Raw genomic sequence first — 16,864 nt, 5'->3', positions numbered from 1 at the left:
AAACATGTTGATTAAATTCAATGTGGGATCCTGGACTGGATCCTGGAGCCGAAAAAGAACATTTCTGCAAAAACTGATGAAACCCAAATTAAGTCTGAAATTTAGTTAATAATAATTAACCAATTCTGGTTTCTTAGTTTTATCACATGTACTATGATAGTGTAAGATTTTAACATGAGGAGAAAAAGTAAGTAGTAGATGGGAATATTAACAGCTTTCCTGTAAATCTAAAATTATCTAGAAAAGTTCACTTAGGACCACTGAAGGTATAGCTTAAGAGTAGATGATTACAGGGCTGGGGTTGTGACTCAGTGGTAGAGTGCTTGCCTAGCATGTGTGAGGCACTGGGTTCAATCCTTAGTCACTGCATACAAAAATAAATAAAATAAAGGCAGGCTGTCCATCTACAACTACAAAAATTTTTTTTTTTTTAAAAAGAGTAGATGAGAGGATTCAAGATGGCGGACTAGAGGGTGGCTGCGTTTCGTGTTGCTCCAGGACTCAGGTCTCAAGAAGAGGAGATATAGAGAGCCTTGGGACCAACTCAAAGCAGCCGGGCGAGAGTCTCCCACTGGGCAGGCGTCCCGGACGGGGCAGCCGTCCCGGACGGGGCGGTAGCCCCGGAAGCAGGGATCTTTGCAAAGTAGAACTGCCGGCGAGGCGCCCCTCCCCCCGCCGGAGCAGTGATCGCAGACAGCTGGGAGCATTGGAGAGGTGGCTGTTCACCACAGCGCTTGGACTCGGCGCAACCCACCTGGGCTCTGGGAGGCTGCCCAAAGGAGAAGGTGCTTGGTGAGCTGTTTGGACTGAAAGCAACCACCCCTGAACACAGGGGGCTGCCCAGAGGAGAAGGAGAAATACGGGCTCGGCACGTCGCTTGGAATTGGAGCAGCTGCGCCAGGGCTCTGGGCGGCTATCCGGTGGAACAGCGTGGTGAGTGGTTTGGTCCCAGAGCATCCACTCCTGAACACAGGGGGGTTGTCTGGAGAAGGAGGAGGAGCGCGGCGGGGTGCTTGGGCTCAAAGTGACTGCACCAGGGCTACGGGAGGCAGTCAGGACAAGAAGGTGCACAGTGAGTTCTTGGGACTCGTGACGCACCAGATCTCTGGGTGACTGCCTGGTGGAGAAAGAGGTGCGTGGTGGGTCACTTGGTCTTAGAGCGACCGCACGGAACAACAGGTGGCTGCCGGAGGAAAAGGCGTGTGGCGGGTCACTGGGACTCAGAGCGATTGTAAGGGGCTCCAGGTGGCTGCTCAGAGGAGGGGCCGCATAGCCAGGCGAAAAGTGCAGAGCAGGGTCCTAGACGGCTTCTTGGTGGAAGGGCCCCACAGACAAACTGAGGGGCGGAGCGAAGGCTCCAGGACTGCAGGCAGCTTCTTTGAGGAGAGGCAGCCTAAGGATATTCGTTTGCGAAGGGTGAGGCTTCCAGGCCCAGGAGGTAGGTCCGGGTCCCTGGGAACATTGCAGAAGAAGGCTGCCCAGCCCAGGCGGTAGTTGTGAATTGAACGGAACCTCTGGGAGGAAAACCGACCAGCGAGACCTCCCCACCGGGTGACTCCTCCCTGTTGGGTGAGGTTCTCCCAAAAGGACTGTAAAATCAGAGACACAGGCCCAAACTGGTCTTGCATCAGCCCACATCCTACTTCCCTTCTGGATGACCATTCATCAGCAAGTGAAGGTACCTCTGCCCACTAGCAGGGAATATACCCCACCGGAAGGCCACCACCCCTAGGGAGTCAGCTCCCTTGTGGAGCACTGCATTATCAACTTCCTCCAAGATTTCAGACTACTGAAGACTAAGAGGGGATATAATAGAAATCTTCAGGGATATTATAAGACAATAGAGGAAATCTGCAATATCACAGCGGTCAATTGATACCTGAACAATATGAGAAAACAAGGAAAGAAAATGCTGCAAACAAATCTAGATGTTACATCAATGAAACCCAACGACAGCATGGCAGAAGAAATGACAGAAAGGGAGTTCAGAATGTACATAATTAAAATGCTCAGGGAAGCAAATGACGAGATGCAAGAGCAAATGCAGGCACTGAATGATCGCACCAATCGACAGTTAAAAGAGCAAATACAGGAAGCAAAAGATCACTTCAATAAAGAGTTAGAGATATTGAAAAAAAACCAAACAGAAATCCTTGAAATGAAGGAAACAATAAACCAAATTAAGAACTCCATAGAAAGCATAACCAATAGAATAGAACACCTGGAAGACAGAACATCAGACATTGAAGATAAAATATTTAACCTTGAAAACAAAGTTGAACAAACAGAGAAGATGGTAAGAAATCATGAACAGAATCTCCAAGAACTATGGGATATCATGAAGAGGCCAAATTTAAGAATTATTGGAATTGAGGAAGGCTTAGAGAAACAGACCAAAGGAATGAACAATCTATTCAATGAAATACTATCAGAAAATTTCCCAAATCTGAAGAATGAAATGGAAGATCAAGTACAAGAGGCTTATAGGACTCCAAATATACAAAATTACAACAGACCCACACCAAGGCACATTATAATGAAAATGCCCAACATACAAAATAAAGACAGAATGTTAAAGGCTGCAAGAGAGAGGAATCAAATTACATTCAGGGGGAAACCAATACGGATATCAGCAGATTTTTCAATCCAGACCCTAAAAGCTAGAAGGGCCTGGAACAACATTTTTCAAGCCCTGAAAGAAAATGGATGCCAACCAAGAATCTTATACCCAGCAAAACTTACCTTCAAATTTGATGATGAAATAAAATCCTTCCATGATAAACAAAAGCTAAAAGAATTTACAAAAAGAAAGCCAGCATTACAGAACACTCTCAGCAAAATATTCCACGAGGAAGAGATGAAAAACAAAGAAACAAATCAGCAATGGGAGGAACCATCCTAAAGGAATTGTCAAATAAAGGAAGAACCAAGTCGTCTCAAAATAAATAAATAAATAAATAAATAAATAAATAAATAAATAAATAAATAAATAAAATGAACCAAATGACCGGGAATACTAATCATATCTCAATAATAACCCTTAATATTAATGGCCTGAACTCATCAATCAAAAGACATAGACTGGCAGATTGGATCAAAAAGAAAGATCCAACAATATGTTGCCTGCAAGAGACTCACCTCGTAGAAAGAGATACACATAGACTAAAGGTGAAAGGATGGGGGAAAACATATCATGCACATGGACTTAGCAAAAAAGCTGGGGTATCCATCCTCATTTCAGATAAGGTGGACTTCAAGTCAAAACTAGTCAGAAGGGATAAAGAAGGACATTACATACTGCTTAAGGGAACCATAAATCAGCAAGACATAACAATCATAAACATCTATGCCCCAAACAGTAGCTCATCCATGTATGTCAAACAAATCCTTCTCAATTTCAGAAACCAAATAGACCATAACACAATACTAGGTGATTTTAACACGCCTCTCTCACCACTGGACAGATCTTCCAAACAAAAATTGAACAAAGAAACCATAGATCTCAATAACACAATCAATAATTTAGACTTAACGGACATTTATAGAATATACCATCCAACCAAGAGCGAATACACTTTCTTCTCAGCAGCACATGGATCCTTCTCTAAAATAGACCATATATTATGCCACAAAGCTAATGTAAGCAAATACAAGAAGATAGAGACACTACCTTGTATTCTATCAGATCATAATGGATTGAAGTTAGAAATAAATGAAAGAGTAAAAAACAGAAGCTACTCCAACACCTGGAGATTAAACAATATGCTATTACATGATGAATGGATAACAGAAGATATTAGGAAGGAAATTAAAAAATTCTTAGAGGTAAATGAGAACAAAGAAACATCATATCAAAATCTTTGGGACACTATGAAAGCAGTACTTAGAGGAAAATTTATTTCATGGAGCGCATTCAATAAAAGAAGTAAAAATCAACAAATAAACAACCTAACACTTCAGCTCAAAGCCCTAGAAAAGAAGAACAGACCAACACCAAAAGTAGTAGAAGACAGGAAATAGTTAAACTCAGAGCTGAAATCAAAGAAATTGAAACAAAAGAAACTATACAAAAAATTGACAAAATAAATAGTTGGTTCTTTGAAAAAATAAACAAAATTGATAAACCCTTAGCCACTCTAACAAAGAGAAGACGAGAGAAAACCCAAATCACCAAAATTCGGAATGAACAAGGAAATATCACAACAGACACGATTGAAATACAAAACATAATTAGACGCTATTTTGAAAATCTATATTCTAACCAAATAGAAAATTTCGAAGACATAAACAGGTTTCTAGAGACATATGAATTGCCTAAATTGAACGAGGAGGACATACACAATTTAAATAGAACAATTTCAAGTAATGAAGTAGAAGAGGTCATCAAAAGCCTACCAACAAAGAAAAGTACAGGACCAGATGGGTTCTCAGCCGAGTTCTACAAAATCTTTAAAGAAGAGCTCATTCCAATACTTCTCAAAGTATTCCATGAAATAGAAGAGGAGGGTACCCTCCCAAACTCATTCTATGAAACCAATATTACCCTGATACCCAAGCCAGACAGAGATAAATCGAGGAAAGAAAATTTCAGACGGATATCATTAATGAACATTGACGCAAAAATTCTCAATAAAATTTTAGCAAATCGCATACAAAAATATATTAAAAAGATAGTGCACCACGATCAAGTGGGTTTTATCCCAGGGATGCAAGGTTGGTTCAACATCCGGAAATCAATAAATGTAATTCACCATATCAATAGACTTAAAGTCAAGAATCACATGATTATTTCAATAGATGCAGAAAAAGCATTTGATAAAATACAACACCCCTTCATGCTCAAAACACTAGAAAAAATAGGGATAGTGGGAACATTCCTTAACATTGTAAAGGCCATCTATGCTAAGCCCATGGCTAATATCATTCTAAACGGTGAAAAACTGAAAGCATTCCCCCTAAAAACTGGAACAAGACAGGGATGCCCTCTTTCACCACTCCTATTCAATATCATTCTTGAGACTCTAGCCAGAGCAATTAGACAGACCAAGGAAATTAAAGGAATACGAATAGGAAAAGAAGAACTCAAACTATCCCTATTTGCGGATGATATGATTATATACTTAGAGGAACCAGGAAATTCCACCAGAAAACTGTTAGAACTCATAAGTGAATTCAGTAAAGTGGCAGGTTACAAGATCAATGCTCATAAATCCAATGCATTTTTATACATAAGTGAGGAATCCTCAGAAAGAGAAATTATGAAAACTACCCCATTCACCATAGCATCGAAAAAAATAAAATACTTGGAAATCAATCTCACAAAAGAGGCAAAAGACCTCTACAATGAGAACTACAGAACACTAAAGAAAGAAATCGAAGAAAACCTTAGAAGATGGAAAGATCTCCCATGTTCTTGGATAGGCAGAATTAATATTGTCAAAATGGCCATACTACCAAAAGTGCTATACAGATTCAATGCAATCCCAATTAAAATCCCAATGACGTACCTTACAGAAATAGAGCAAGCAATCATGAAATTCATCTGGAAGAATAAGAAACCCAGAATAGCTAAAGCAATCCTTCGCAGGAAAAATGAAGCAGGGGGTATCGCAATACCCGAACTTCAACTTCATTACAAAGCAATAGTAACAAAGACGGCATGGTACTGGTACCAAAATAGACAGGTAGATCAATGGTACAGAATAGAGGACACGGACACAAACCCAAATAAATACAACTTTCTAATACTAGACAAAGGCGCCAAAAATATGCAATGGAGAAAAGATAGCCTCTTCAACAAATGGTGCTGGGAGAATTGGAAAACCATATGCAACAGAATGAAACTAAACCCATATCTCTCACCCTGCACAAAACTCAACTCAAAATGGATTAAGGACCTTGGAATCAGACCAGAGACTCTGCAGATTATAGAAGAAAAAGTAGGTCCCGATCTTCAACATGTCAGCCTAGGACCAGACTTCCTCAACAGGACTCCCATAGCACAAGAAATAAAAGCAAGAATCAATAACTGGGATAGATTCAAACTAAAAAGTTTTCTCTCAGCAAAGGAAACTATCAGTAATGTGAAGAAAGAGCCTACAGAGTGGGAGAATATCTTTGCCAATCATACTTCAGATAGAGCACTAATCTCCAGAATCTATAAAGAACTCAAAAAACTCTACACCAAGAATACAAATAATCCAATCGACAAATGGGCTAAGGAAATGAACAGACACTTCACAGAAGAAGATGTACAAGCAATCAATAAACATATGAAAAAATGTTCAACATCTCTAGTAATAAGAGAAATGCAAATCAAAACCACCCTAAGATTCCATCTCACCCCAATTAGAATGGCGATTATCAAGAATACAAGCAACAATAGGTGTTGGCGAGGATGTGGGGAGAAAGGTACACTCATACATTGCTGGTGGGGCTGCAAATTAGTGCAGCTACTCTGGAAAGCAGTGTGGAGATTCCTTAGAAAACTTGGAATGGACCCTCCATTTGACCCAGCTATCCCACTCCTTGGCCTATACCCAAAGGATCTAAAATCAGCATACTACAGAGATACAGCCACATCAATGTTCATAGCTGCTCAATTCACAATAGCCAGACTATGGAACCAACCTAGATGCCCTTCAATTGATGAGTGGATAAAGAAACTGTGGTATATATACACAATGGAATATTACTCAGCCATAAAGAATGACAAAATTATGGCATTTGCAGGCAAATGGATGAAATTGGAGAATATCATGCTAAGTGAGATGAGCCAATCTCAAAAAGCCAAGGGACGAATGATATCGCTAATAAGTGGAGGATGACACATAAAGGGGGGGAGGGAAGGGTTAATGTTAGGGTTAGAGTTAGGGTTAGGGAGGGGGGCAAGTACGGAGGAAGGAAGTACTGTATAGAGGGTAAAGAGGGGTGGGAGGAGTGGGGGGAAGGGAAAAAAATAACAGAATGAATCAAACAACATTACTGTATGTGGATTTATGATTACACAAATGGTATGCCTTTGCGCCATGTACAAACAGAGAAACAACGTGTATTCCATTTGTTTACAATAAAAAAAAAAAAATTCCCAGTTCCTAGTTAAAAGTAATTCAAGCACATAATAAAAATAAACGAATTCAATAATATTTGAGGTTTATGAACAAAGATTGACCGAAGGGGAGAAATGACAATGTGATGATACACGGAAGCTTTGTTCTCAGAGCTTCTGAAAAAAAAAAAAAAAAAAACTATGTTTCAGAAAAGTATCACACAGGGGAGAGTAACAAAGCTTGCTCTTAAACCCTTATGGCTAAACTGTTGCTTGGCATTGATTTTTTTATATATGCTACATGTCACATTATTTATTCAAATTGTTATATCACAATAATTGATATAGAGTGTTCTAAAAAATAAACTTTGCAAAAAAGTTGATGTGATTATCTTTGATTTGTATCATTTTTGTATGGGTCATGTATGCAGCAATGTTCAACACCATTTCATTTACTGTATATATGCCCATGTGTTATTTAGAAATTTTGTTTATGTTTCACTAATGGACAACAAATCAATAAAGATTAAAAAAAGAAAAAAAAAAGAGTAGATGATTATAAACTCATTTATTACCTTACTGACTGTAGGACATGGGGAAAATAAACTTTTTCCTACTCTCACACTCAATATTTCTGACATCAGATGTGTGTTTTTTCCACACATTAAACAATTCTACAGCAGACACCAACTAAGCATCCCATAATTTAATCAGTCTGATACTACCTGGGAGCATCAGATCCCTCAGGTTAAGGGCTTGATGCCAATTACAAGTCCAGGTTATAACTTGTACTTCTGACCAACCTGATATAAACTGAGGGATCCCGCTCTAACATGGGCTCCTTTGAAATTGTTTCTTGCTCTCCCCGAAGGAAGACCCAGTAATTGTCCTAACTCCTAAATACTGTTATTTCTTCTCCCAGCTAATCCGAATTCTAGGAATAGTGAGTCCTGCCAGCAACCATCTCATGATGGGAAATGAAACTGGCCCCAAGCAGTAATAATTTCCTTGGTGCCAGCAGGACTACAACCAGACCTGAGATAATGATGAATCAGACCACGGTTTGAAAAAGACTGCTTGACTATGCATACTTCTTGTCCACCTTGTTCATCCCTTATATAATCTTGGAGCTACTGTCAGTACTTCAGAGGCATTACTTAAATCATTACACTGCTATCCTTCCCAGTGAGGCCACACTGAAATAAATTCCTTTTCTGTTTTGCCACTTTTCTCTGCAGTTTGAAATCACAGCCAGTGGCCATACCTGGTCTGTTGGTAGCCCTCAGAGCCTCGCCCCTCTAGTTCAGGTCTCCAGTAACACCAAGACCTCCTCTTTTTTTTTTTTTTTATCGTAAACAAATGGGATACATGTTGTTTCTCTGTTTGTACATGGAGTAAAGGCATACCATTTGTGTAATCATAAATTTACATAGGGTAATGCTGTTTGATTCATTCTGTTATTTTTTCCCTTCCCCTGACCCCTTCCACCCCTCTAGACCTCCTCTTTTGTTTCATGAATTTGCTAGACTGGTTTACAGAACTCAGGCTAACACTTTAGTTACTACTGGCAATTTATTCCAAAGGATATCTGAAAAAATATAAGTGAACAGCCAGATGAAGAAACACACGGAATGAGGTTTAGAATGATCCCCATCATAGGAGCCTGTTCCTGTGGAGTTAGACTGTGCCGACCTCTTAGGAGGAGGTGTTCTTGTTCACTAAATCCAAAACTGCCCAAACTCTGTCCATTTCTGGGGTTTTATCATGTAGGCATGACTGATTAAATTACTGGCCACAGGCAATCAACTCAACCTTCACTCCTCTCCTCTCCCTGGAGGTGGTGGATAGAGGGGGATGGAACTTTTTAGTTCATTCACTTGAAAGCTATCTCGGAGCCTCCAGCCATCAGTCATCTCATTAGCATACAGAACTACACTTATCACTTTGGAAATACAAGAGTTTTAAGAGGTATATGCCAGCAAGTGGGGAGAAGACCAAAAGTATTATATCTTATTAAAATTCATAATATTACACAGACTATGACAGGGACTAAGAGCTGCCTTTTTGAAAAGCAGTATCCCTTTCTTGGGCATGTAGATGCCCAATTTGTAACTAAAAGCAGGATAAAGCTTGGTATCTCTGCCTTCATTTTGTATTTGTCTCCTATTAGCTTAAGCTTCCTGACCTGCTCAGCTTTGCACATAGAAACAATCATTTAAGGAGTACTCATCTAAAAATTGATATTGCAGTTTATGAGCCCTAAATTTATCTTACCTATTCCCCTTTAAGACTAAAGCAAGATTTTATCTGGAGTGGGGCCTGGAATTCTCCATAGCAGAATCCTGCAGGCACATCACCCCACACTGAAACTGTTCCCCTAAGCAGGCACAATCATCACATAGGAACCAAATTGCCCCCATCTGGGATAGACAAAAATCCTAAGCAACAAATGGGAATTGTCCCCTCAAATGATAAGGACTTCTTCAGAGCCTCCTCCTAGAACTAAAACTGAGATAATAGTCAACCGGAACAGAGCTTGGCTCCTTAATTATGCTTATCTCTTGCCCTCTGCCCCCATTCTTCCTCAATCTAAACCTAAAGTTCATGTTAACACCCCAAGACAGGGATGAGATAAGATGCTTGATTTCATTTTGTCTTCTCCAAATAATGGTCATATTGATTAAAGTTCCTTTCCTGCTTTCCACTATTACTTTTCTTTCTTCAGTATCCAGGGGTATTCTACCACTGAGCTATATCCCAGTCTTTTTTCTTTTCTTTCTTTCTTTTTTTTTTTTGGAGGGGCAGGACAGTACATAAGAGATTGAACACAGAAATGCTTAACCACTAAGCCATATCCCCAGCCCTTTTTCTTTTTTGAGACAGGATCTTGTTAAGTTGCTTAGGGCCTCACTAAATTGCTGAGGCCAGCTTTGAACTTGAGATCCTCCTACCTTGGCCTCCTAAGCTGCTGGGATTCCAGGTATGCACCACTGCACTCAGCTCTACCATTACCTTTTCTATTTGGTTTCTGGGAAGAGTTGCCAGACCTGGTTTGTTGAAATCTCTGGAGACAAGACTCAGGTCTAGGACTACAATGACATGACCATCTCCTATAATTAGTCATCAGGGTCTCTAGTCCCCAAACATACCTATTATGCACTCACTTCAAGCACTCTGCACTTTGCATCATAGTCTCTACCTCAAATGAATTTTTTTCAGATAGTTATATGGTTGATACACTCACTTCCTTCAAGTCTCTGCTCAAATGTAATACTGTGAAGAATCTTCTGTAGGCAATGGTGGTAACAAATGTAATCCCAACTACTTGGGAGGCTGAGGCAGGAAAACTGTAAGTTTGAGGTGAGCTGAGGCAATTTAGCGAGACCCTGACACGAAAAAAAATAAAAAGGGCTAGAGATAGCAATAAAATAATAAGATCCCTGCTAGCTTCACTACAGAAAGTATCTCTGTCTATAAATCAACCCCTTGGAAACCATTAAGTTGTTTGTTTAGGGATTTGGACATAGCATTGTCTATCTCATAGTGGATGAAGCCACTAACCCCTTAACTTGGGTCTGCACAAGTGTCTGATGGGTGAGCTTTGGCATGAGAGAACCAAAAACTCTACCCATAGATCATTCTAACCCTGAACATGTGTCTTATGAGGAGCCATGATGTTTGACTACATATGCATAGACCACCTATGACTTCAACTTTCCCCACATCTTAAACCCATAAATACCCCTAAATCCTATTCTTAAGGAGGCAAATTTGAGTCTGGAGCTTTTCCTCCTTATGTTTGACTGCCTTATAAATAAACTTTCTCTTTTGCAAGGCTTGTTACTTCAGTAGAGTTTGTATACTGTGAGGTCATGCAAAATATTCCTGGTTCAGTAATACCCTCCACCCTCCACAGGGATTCAGCTCACAGCTTTTTCTCCAGCACATAAAATGGTACCTCGTATACAGTAGGCACTTACTGGGGATCAGAAAACTATACCCAAAATAGCCACTTTGGACTTCAAACAGAGAACACCTGGGAAGCAGCAAATGCAGGAGAAAACTTTCTCTGAAGTTTCTCTTATCTACTTAAACACCTGACCTGCAAAGAGAAATACAATTTCCTCCAATACTCTTATTGAAATTTGATTTACCAAGGTAGATTAAACTCACATCAGAGAGTAAAAGACCGAAAATAAAACACTACAACCAGAACCTAGAGGAACTTTGTTCCCAGATCATTGCGTGTTCTTCAGGTTCACTAATTTCCCCTAAAAATCATTTACTACTCATCTGAAGTTATGCACATACCTCACTTCTCTCTCTCATGATGAAGGTATTTAGATTTCAACCATCTGGCACTTCTATGAGTTTCATATTTTATATGGCTCCATGCATGTGAACATACTAATAAATTCATATGCCCTTTTTTTCCCTCCTGTATATCTACTGTCAGTTTGTTTCAACAAAATCAATTATTAAACCTTCAAAGGGAAAGTCTGAACTTCTCTACACATTCAATAAGTGTTTGTTGCTAGGTATGGTGGTGCATGCCTGTAATCCCATCAACTCAGGGAGCTGAGTTCAAGGACAGTCTCATCAATTTAGTGAGACCCTCAGCAATTTAACAAGACCCTGTTTCAAAATAAAAAGAACTGGGGATATAGCTCAGTGGTAAAGTACTCCTGGGTTCAATCCCCAAAACCACAAAAATACATAAATAAATAATTCAATAAGAAATGTGTGGAGATTAAACAACATACTTCTAAATAACAAATGGATCAAAGAAATCTTAAAATAAAATTTAAAAATATTTGAAGTAAATGAAAATGAAAACACAACTTACCAAAATTGGTGGAATTCAGGAAAAGCAATGCTTAAAAAGGTAACATTGAATATATATGTTAAAAAAGAAGAAATATCTAAAATCAAGAATCTAAGTTTCCACATTAGGAAGCTAGAAAGGTATATCCAAAGTAAACTGAAGAGGGCTGATGTAGCTCAGTGGCAAAGCTCTGGGTTCGAGCCTCAGTTCCAAAAAAGAAAGGACCAAAAAAAGAACCTCACCCCCAAAAAACAACAAACAAACAAAAACATAAACCAAAGAAAACAGTAAAAATTAGTAATGAAATTGAAAACAGGAACTCAATTGAGAAAAGTCAATGAAACTAAAATATTTCTTCGAAAAGATCAATAACATTCAGAGCCTCTAACCTGGCGAAGAAAAGGAAAGAAAAGCCAGGCATGATGGCACATGTCTGTAATCCCAGTGGCTCAGGAGGCTGAGGAAGGAGGATCACAAGTTCAAAGCCAGCCTCAGCACCTTAGCAAGGCCCTGAGCATCTCAGCTAGACCCTGTCTCAAAATAAAAAAATAAAGGGCTGGGGATGTTGCTCAGTGGTTGAGAGCTCCTCAGTTCAATCTCTAGTACAAAAAAAAAAAAAAAAAAGTAAAGAAAATACAAATTACCAACACTGAATGAAAGAGGAGACATTAGAGATTCCACAGACATTAAAAGCCTAATAAAATGAATACTAGATTGCCTGTTTAATAGTTGCTGCTGCTGCACTTCTGCTTCTCTCCCAGCAAGAGAGAGAGACACGAGTGGCCAGGCCCAGATGCAGCGGAGGCTGAAGAGAGGGGACATTTGCGGGGTGGGGTGGGGGGTTCGCTATGTCAGATAACAGTTCAATGGCCAGCACCAGCTCCTCCTCATCTTCGTCCTCCAACCAGCAAATGGAGAAACAAACAAACACCCCCAAGAAGAAGGAGAGTAAAGTCAGCATGAGCAAAAATTCCAAGCTCCTCTCTACCAGCGCCAAGAGGATTCAGAAGGAACTGGCAGACATCACTTTAGATCCTCCACCCAACTGCAGTGCTGGCCCCAAAGGTGATAACATCTATGATGGAGATCAACTATTCTAGGGCCTCCAGGATCTGTATACGAAGGTGGTGTATTTTTCCTTGATATCACTTTTACACCAGAATACCCCTTCAAGCCTCCAAAGGATACATTTAATATCACTGTAATATTAATAGTCAAGGAGTTATTTGCTTGGACATATTGAAAGATAATTGGAGTCCAGCAATTTCTAAAGTTCTCCTGTCTATCTGCTCACTTCTTACAGACTGTAATCCTGCCGACCCTGTGGTGGGAAGTGTTGCCACTCAGTATATGACCAACAGAGCAGAACATGACAGAATGGCCAGACAGTGGACCAAGAGATACGCTACATAAATTGGGTTTTCACAATTCTTACATTATTTGTCTGTCACAGAAGAGAGCTGTTTATGATTTTGAAGGGGTGGGGGAGGGTGGGAGCTGGTAAAGAGTAGGGTATTTCTATAACAGATATTATTCAGTCTTATTTCCTAAGATTTTGTTGTAACTTAAGTTGGTATCTTCTTACAGTAGACAAAATTGGTAATAGAAACTTTTAAAACTGTCATTAGTTCTGCAATATTAGCTGAAATGTAGTACAGAAAAGAATGTACATTTAGACATTTGGGTTCAATTGCTTATAGTCTAATTTTAAAACAGCTTAATTTTGTACAGGTTACACATATACCCATTTATGTAAAAGTCCTAAGACTATGTACTTTTTGTTTTAAAAAAAAAAGTTGGAATTTTTTTCCCCTTATTGAAAGGGTCAACAGTTTGTAGACACTGTCATCTCATATATATAAGACACCATGTAGAAAATCAGTAGTTAATGTATTTTATTTTATATGCAAATCTTTAAATATTTAAATCAGGACTTGTGAAAACCTGTAGTGAAATACCTTAAGCTGTTAAGGCGTGGAATAGGAGTCACTCAGTGGATTGGTTATATGTTGTAGACTTCTTGTGTCTGCATGTGTTACTGTGCTAATAAACAATATTAAAAACAACCACCTGCAAAAAAAAAAAAAAAATGAATACTATGAACAACTTGATGCCAACAAATTAGATGAAATGGACCAATCCTTTGAAAGGCACAACCACCCAAAGCTCACACAAGAAAAAATAAGCAATCTGAATAGGCCTATATCTATTAAAGAAGTTGAACTGATAATATTGATAATACATAACCTTCCAAAACAGAAATCACCAGGCTGAGATTGGTTTACTGGGGAATTACACCAAACATTTAAGAAAGAAATTATACTAATTCTCTATAATCTCTTTCAGAATGTAAAGCAGAAGGAACATTTCCTAACTTATTCTGTAAAGCCATCATCCCCCTAAGGCCAAAAGCAGATAAGACAACTACAGATCCGTGTATCTCATAAACACAGATACAGAATGTCTCCATAAAATAAAAAGTAAAAAGGGCTGGGGATGTGGCTCAGTGGTTAAGTATCCCAGGTTTAATTCCTGGTACCCCCACCTCCCAAAAAAACTTATCAAATTGAATTCAACAATGTATAAAGAGAACTACGTATCATGGCCAAATGGGATGTACACCAGGTATGCAAAACTAATTCTACATTCAAAAATCAACTTGTAGGGGCTCAGTGGTAGAGCTCTTGCCAAAGACCCTAGGTTCAATCCCCAGCACTGCCAGAGGGGGGAAAATTGGTTTTCCTAGCCCATCAATTACATCAACAGCTAAAGAAAAATCACATTTATCATATCCATACAGGAAAAAAGCACTTGACAAAATCCAGCAGTCACTCATGAAAAAACTCAGTAAACTAGAAATAGAGGGGAACTTTCTCAATTTAATAAGGAATATCTTCCAAAAACCTATAATAGTTTAAGGATGAGAAACCAGAAGTTTTCTAACTAAAATCAGGAACACACACAAAAAAAAAAAAAGAAAGAAAGAAAAGAAAAATTGGATAGGCCTGGGGATATAACTTAGTGGCAGAGCATTTGCTTAGTATGCTCAAGGCATACTAAGGTTTGAATTCTAGCAGAGCAAACAACAACAAAAAAATGTGACAAAAATCTTAATAGTATGTTATTAAAGCTATGATGTTCAGTAGGTTAAGTATAGTAAATGTATTTTTTAAAACATTTTCAACTTATAATAGGTTTTAACTCCATCATAAGTCAAGGAGCCTCCATGTACTATCACAGGATCCAACAATGATTTGAAAATCTATGTCCACATAAAAACCTGCACATGAATGTTTATATCAGCCTTATTCATAATTGCCAAAACCTGGAAGCAACCAAAGTATCATTTATTAGGCGCTATAATTTGGATTTAGAATCCCCCAAAGGCCCATGTGTTGATGGCTTGGTCCCTAGAATATAGTGCTATTAGGAAGTAGTGGAACCTTTAGGAGTCAGGGCCTAATGGCAGAAAGTTAGGTCATTGGGGGAATGTCCCTGAGGGGGATATAGGGACACTGGTCTCTTCCCCTCTCTCTCTTTGCTTCCCAGCCACCATGAAGCTAAACAGGCCTCTCTACCTTACATTCTCTCCATGATGTACTGTGCCAGCACATTCCCAAAGCAAGAGGGCCAAGTTGCCATGGACTTAAACCTCTGAAGCCACGAGTCAAAATAAAGCTCTTCCTCCTTTTAAGTGGATTTCATCACAGTAACAGAAAGCTAACTAACATAGTAGGTATATGCATAAACAAACTGTGGTGGATCTAGACAATGGAATATTATTCAGTGCTAAAAAGAAGTGAGCAATTGAGCTCATTTGTTTGATATGGTGAAGTACAAGAAGCCAATGTAAAAGTCTATATACTGTATAATTCCAACTATATGATATTCTGGAAAAAGGCAAAACAATGGAGACAACAAACAACAACCACCACCACCACAAAACCCTGTTGCAAGGCATGGTGGCACATGCCTATAACTGTAGCTACTCAGGAAGATGAGGCAAGAGAATTCAAGTGCAAGGCTGGCCTGGGCAACTTAGCAAGACATATCTCAAAATAAAAAAGGACTGGAGATGTAGCTCAGTGGTAGAATGCTTTGCTAGCATGCACAAGGCCCTGGATCTAATCCCTAGTACTTTAAACAAACAAAATAGTGGTTGCCAGAAATTAAGAGACAGGGAGAAAAGAGAGGAAGTGGTAGAGCTCAGGGTTTTTTTCTGGCAGTGAAAATACTCTGTATAAGATAATGGTAATCTAACCCATAGACTATACAACACTAAGAGTGAATCCTGATATAAAAAAAATGGATTTTGGGTAACAATGATGTGCCAGCATGGGTTCATCCACAAATGTACAACTCTAGTAGTAGGTGTTGATAATGAAAGGAGGCTATGAATGTGTGGGGGTTTGAAATATCCTGTGGCTTTCTCTCAGTTTTGCTGTATCCTGAAACTACTCCAAAAAATATCAAGTCTTAAAGCAAAAAATAGAAAGAAAAAAAGGGAAATAACATGATCAGAATCAAAGTAGGAAAGTAAAGCTTCATTTTTAATGTGCATATTATGGAGAGAACACCCTCAAGTAAACAACTTGAAATGGTGTCATTTTTAAATATGAAGGGCTTTAATTTCTTCTAAATCTAATTTCTTCTTTTTCTTCTCTTTTTTAAATTGAATTTCTCAGATTTGATAGGTGCATATGTTATTCAAACAATAATGATGCCAAGTCATAGTATATTCTTTTAGATTTTAACTGAAAGATCAAAACCTAAAAGCTAGTTTGAATTTGAGAATCATTAACATCCACCTGTTTCTTATAAGCAGTGCACACTAAATGCACTACAGGAGCATCACATCCACCTATTTCTAATGAATACTGTATAGCATCTGGTATGGTTATCTCTGCTATACCTATAGCTAAGCCTCACAAAGTCAGAGTGCTCTTGCGTCAGTAAGCCAACTGCTTCCAATACATCACATTCTCATTTTC

At 38.9% G+C, this 16,864-nt stretch overlaps 1 protein-coding gene and 2 pseudogenes across 3 annotated transcripts in view; 2 read left to right on the top strand and 1 right to left on the bottom strand.

Moving 5' to 3' along the window:
• PPM1E (protein phosphatase, Mg2+/Mn2+ dependent 1E) overlaps positions 1-16,864 on the bottom strand; it is a 160,366-nt gene that overhangs the window by 59,414 nt on the left and 84,088 nt on the right. The window lies entirely within an intron of this gene.
• Positions 1,544-16,864, top strand: part of LOC306656368 (small ribosomal subunit protein eS27-like) — a 32,783-nt pseudogene continuing 17,462 nt past the window's right edge. Inside the window, exon 1 of the transcript XR_013767011.1 lies at positions 1,544-1,551. The product of XR_013767011.1 is annotated as a small ribosomal subunit protein eS27-like (transcript). The remainder of the gene's footprint in view (positions 1,552-16,864) is intronic.
• Positions 12,696-13,844, top strand: LOC306656358 (ubiquitin-conjugating enzyme E2 E1-like; annotated as a pseudogene). The gene has a single exon. The product of its transcript is annotated as a ubiquitin-conjugating enzyme E2 E1-like (transcript).

The sequence above is a fragment of the Sciurus vulgaris genome (assembly GCF_902686455.1).
Source record: "Sciurus vulgaris genome assembly, chromosome: 3".
In the NCBI taxonomy this organism is placed as follows: domain Eukaryota; kingdom Metazoa; phylum Chordata; class Mammalia; order Rodentia; family Sciuridae; genus Sciurus; species Sciurus vulgaris.
Note: the sequence above shows the minus strand (reverse complement) of the source record. Positions and strands in the feature narration are given on the sequence as shown.